The 5,180-nt window shown below is 31.5% G+C and overlaps 1 pseudogene; it reads left to right on the forward strand.

Annotated features, from left to right (window-relative positions):
• The first annotated feature begins 3,528 nt into the window (after positions 1–3,528).
• Positions 3,529–5,180, forward strand: LOC112791654 (uncharacterized; annotated as a pseudogene).

Consider the following 5,180-nt stretch of genomic DNA (forward strand, 5'->3'; position numbering starts at 1 on the left):
AAATCTTATATTTACAGTGAAATGGTATACAAAGTCAACAGATCTCAATGAATAAAAAATAGGATTTATGGCTACACAAACCGTTGAGAGTAGTTCTAGATCTGGTCCAAGACGAACTACTGTAGGGGCTTTTGCATAAATTAAAAATCCATTAGGCTTTTTTCATCTTTTTTTTCTTTCTTTTTATTGGACGTTCTTTTAATGGTTTCGGTACCCGCGGGATTATTAACAGTACCCTTTTTGAAAAATGTTAATAAATTCCAAAACCCATTTCGTCGTCCAGTATCAACAACCATCTTTTTGATTGGGGTCACTTAAAATTTAATAATATTTTAATAATATAATATTATTATGTTATTAAAAAAAATAAATAATAAGCGCTCTTAGTTCAGTTCGGTAAATCAATATACTTCTAATGTCGAATCGGGATCAACTAGGACAGAAATAAAGCATTGGGTCGAACTCTTCTTTGGTGTCAAGGTAATAGCTATGAATAGTCATCGACTACCGGTAAAGGGTAGAAGAATGCGACCTCTTTCTTTTTTTCGCCCCATGTCACCATACGGGGGCGAAAAAAAGAAAGAAAGAGAGGGATGGGGTTTTTCTCGCTTTTGTCGATATATTTTGTCGGAAAATGTAGATTATGATAAGAAATCTAGCTTACTAATTGTAAAACGGTTAATTATTCGAATATATCAACAGAATCATTTGATTCTTTTTGATAACCATTCAAGTAAAAATCAATTTTGGGGGTCTAACGAGAATTTGTATTCTCAAATAATATCAGAGAATTTTGCCATCTTTTTCTTTAAGGTTCCTTGTTTCGGTAAAACAAAAAAAATAATTTTTCAAATTTTGTAAGATTGAATAAAAAATATCAATTAATTTTTTTATATAAATATAATTGCTATGCTTTTCAAATAAAAAAATTTAAAAGTGTATTATTATACCTATGTTTCTTGCGGAAATAGAAAGCGAAATCAATCTATTTTTTTAGTTCTACGTTTTACATTCATTCTTTCTATTTTTTATTATTTTAATAATATATTATTATATATAGAATTAGATTCTATTTTATACTCCTCAATATACTCTTTTCTACTCATCCTATTCCTATTAACTGAATATATATAAAGTTTAATTCATAAGAATAACTCCAAAATACTTTAATTTAAAAGTCATGTTCCAAGGTACCCATAATTAAAATTAAAATACTTTTTATATTTGATTTAATAATGTTCTTTGTAAGTCAGTCGAGTCGTCTATATGCGATGAACATTTACAAGGAACAGGAGCAACCAGATGATATTTTAATCACATATGTACCTCCATGCATGAAATCCGATCCATCCACTTATTGAGTTGGATTTTTTGTATCAATGATCTTAATCCTAAATCAGAGAAAGGTTCTTCTTACATAACATCATTGCATCACTTTCAAGAGACATCCACGTAGTCCCCACTATAGAAGCGACCTAGAATGTCATCTGGAATCATGCAAATAACTTATACATTTTTTTATCTAAGAAAAAATCTCTATTATTTGTGTACAATATAGTATGATTCATATGTTTTTTCTTTTCTTCGTCTTTCTTTATTTAATTTCTACACTATTTCTAGATTAAATATTATTGTAATTTTCTTAGACGATGTTTTTGAAAAATTCCAATTTTTTTTATTATAATGACCTTACTTTCTTTTGAAATATATAAAAGTAACATATGTTTGGGGTAAAAAAAGATTTAGAAAAAAATTTGTTATATCTCATGGGGCATAATGCTTGGAAGAAATAAAAATATAACAAAATATTATTAATATAATATCTGCATTACAAAAATAACCACTATTGTATGCTAGTGATGCTTATAGGTCCCAAGGGCAATGAAACCTTGTGAGTTGTGACGTATATAAGTCGCAGCTTAGGTAAGGTGGGGCTAAGTACTCGATTTCTGAGAAAGAGAGACATGGATGGATGGATGAAAAAAAGAAGAAGAATATCAATCAATGTAATTGTGGACCAGGTCAGCAGTTTTCTATGTTCCTTATCCTAAGCTCCATAATAATGATTTTGTTTTTGGTTATGACTTATACTTTACCTTTGCTAAGTGCAATGCACATATGATGTAAATTAGTGTCTACACAGGTTAAGAGGTGTAGTTATTGAAAAGGAAAGTGGTGGAGTAGTACAAAGTTGGGCATGTGAATCCATCTCAATAATAATGGGAAGATTGTACCATAAATATCTTTCAGGTAATGGGTGCCCACTGCCCACAATTAGGAAGCTAAAGGACCCTAAGTCATCACTCATCACTATGTGGTCCTCAGGAGGGGCACACACAACACAACTTCTTATGTTACTTCTTAGGGCTTCCATGTGCTTTGTTACATAACCTTCTCAAAAAGAAAAACCGCCATTGCAAAAGGGTATGGAGTATGGACTTGGTTCCCACCCAGGACTTCTAATTTTTGCTATTTTTGCTATTTTTTTTTTTACATATTGTTTGAAAGAAGCTAAATACTAGACCAATAAAAAGAGAACAAACTTCCTACGAATCAAGTAAACTAAGGTTGTTAAGGTTAACTTGAAAATTTGTGTCACATATAAAGATTACATGTAAGGAAAGGGAAAATTAGCAATGATAAAAAAAATTGCATTCACTTCTCATACAGTATACACATAACACACTATTTTTTCGGTATTTGATAACTTCTCAAACCCTGCCAATACTTGCTTGTGGCCTAAGAAAAAGTCATGGCCACTATTATGAAAGTTTAGCCCATATAGGACAGCCTTTCCCATAATTTGGGCTGCCCATTCGACCAAGCAAAGCTTCTACTTTTTGGGCTACGTCAGAAGCAGATAAGACCATGACCAAAAACACAAATAAAAGCAGATAAGACATCCACCCAAAATTTATATACAAGACAAGGGAGAAACCTGTCCAAAAAAAAAGTACTAGTAAATGATCAAATTAGTTTTAAAAAATGACTGATTTTTCAAAGTGGTTTCTAAAAGTCGTTTTAATTAAATTTCTCCTTCAAAGATTTTAAGTTGTCATGTTACTTTTTCCGTCACTTTCATTGTCAATGACGTCAGAATTTGTTGATATGATACGTTAAATGACATCACAACACATACCTATTAATCTTAATTGGCGACTAATATGATAAGTTTGTTAAATTAAATCAAATAAACTTTAAATTAAAAAATTCTAATGCCTCAATTTTTTTTTTCAATTAGATTTTGATTTGATCTAATTTTATAATCAATTAAAATTTTTAGAAGTGTATTGTAGTGTCACTTAAGACGTACATTAACAAAATTTGAAGGACGAATTTGATTAAAAATTTTTTTTAGACTAATTTAAAAATGGAGTGATATTTTAGGAGCGAATTTAATAGTGAATTTGATCGTTTATTGTATAATAGTTGCTTAGGCTCTTTTTTTTTTATGGTTAAATTTAAACGAAAAATGACACAACTAAGTACTAGCATGCTTTCTGTATATTATTTGTATTTTTAATGTTTCTTAAACAAAAGTCAGTCACAGGTTATATATATAAAAATATAAGATACGAAAGATCAGATCAGCGGAAGCAAAGTTGGGAGAAGTTTTCCTGTTTTCAAGTGAAATAGGCTGAGTCCCAAATAACTATCTTCCCCTCAGGTCAAAATTCATTTATGTGCTGATACCTACTCTTTATTCTTAAGAATATTTGATCATTTTCATGCATAGATTCTGAGTTTCTGCTGTGCTTGGTAGTTCTGTTTCATTCATGAAAACTGTTGTATTTTTACTGGGTAATATATTTTTTTACATTTGAATTTTGTTAAAAATTTTAAAAATATTCTTAAGTTTTATTTTATTTATATCAAATATATTCTCACAACTCGTTTAGGACCAATCCATGATAATTATAAATTTATAATTTGTTTGTGTTGAATGTTATTCTTATAAAATTTTGTTGAATTCGTCATAAATTTTTTGAAAAAGTAGTCATTAGGGTAAATTTGATTGCAAATTAAAAACTTCTATGACAAAACTAAAACAAGATAAAATGTAGGGATAATTTTAAAAATTTTAACAAATTTTAGGGAAAAAATAACACTCCTGCTTTCGTTTTCTTGAGCAATAACATTCTAAATTTTGTTGCTTATTTGTCATCATGCATTTCTACAAAGTTTTCTACTTTCTTCGAGGTCAACAATCCCATATCTGTGCGTATTAATTGTGATAATCTACTTGCTCATAAGATGTTTGTGTATTTGTCTCTGTGAACTTTGGAGAGGAATTAATAACAATGTTTCATTGTGAACCATTTGTTTTCATTCATTCATTCTTTCTTTCTAGATACTAGAAATGGATGCTGAGACAGTGGTGCATACTGGAGGTTGCCATTGCAAGAGTGTGAGGTGGAAAGTGGTTGCTCCTTCAAGTGTTGTTGCATTGGACTGCAACTGCTCTGACTGCTCCATGAGAGGCAATACTCATTTTGTTGTGCCTGCTGTCAATTTTCAGCTTTTAGGGGAATCTTCCAAGTTTATTACAACTTATACCTTCGGCACTCACACTGCAAAGCACACATTCTGCAAGATCTGCGGTATAAGCTCGTTCTATCATCCGCGGTCGAACCCGGATGGTGTTGCGGTTACTTTCAGGTGTGTGGACCCTGGAACATTGACACACATTGAAATAAGGAAGGCTGATGGCAAGAACTGGGAGAGCTGGTTTAATCAGTCAGACATCTCTTCATTTTCAAAGGTTCAGAAGTAACTCCCTACTAGGGGTGCACAGACCCGGCCCGGCCCGAAGGCCCGAACACTTTAGAGACTAATTTGGTGTGATTTCATCGGGTCTATGGTCGGGTACGGGTCTCAAAAATAGGCCCGGTCATTATTTCGGGTCGGGTCCGGGCCATAACTCGGGTCACCCGAAGTCGGCCCGGTGGCCCGGTCATCATACACAATTAATATTGTGTTATTAGTGATAGATCATGACTATTCTTATGTGGAATTTTATTGTAAACCTTAATATTTTGTGCTATTAGTCATTATAAGACTATAAATTAATGTATTATGTTTAGAATGCATAAGACTTTAGACTAATACATAAGATTGTGTTATTTGTATTGATTTAAATATTTGGTATTATTAGACAATATTAGTATTGATTGTGGTTA

Source organism: Arachis hypogaea, chromosome 3, assembly GCF_003086295.3.
Source record: "Arachis hypogaea cultivar Tifrunner chromosome 3, arahy.Tifrunner.gnm2.J5K5, whole genome shotgun sequence".
In the NCBI taxonomy this organism is placed as follows: domain Eukaryota; kingdom Viridiplantae; phylum Streptophyta; class Magnoliopsida; order Fabales; family Fabaceae; genus Arachis; species Arachis hypogaea.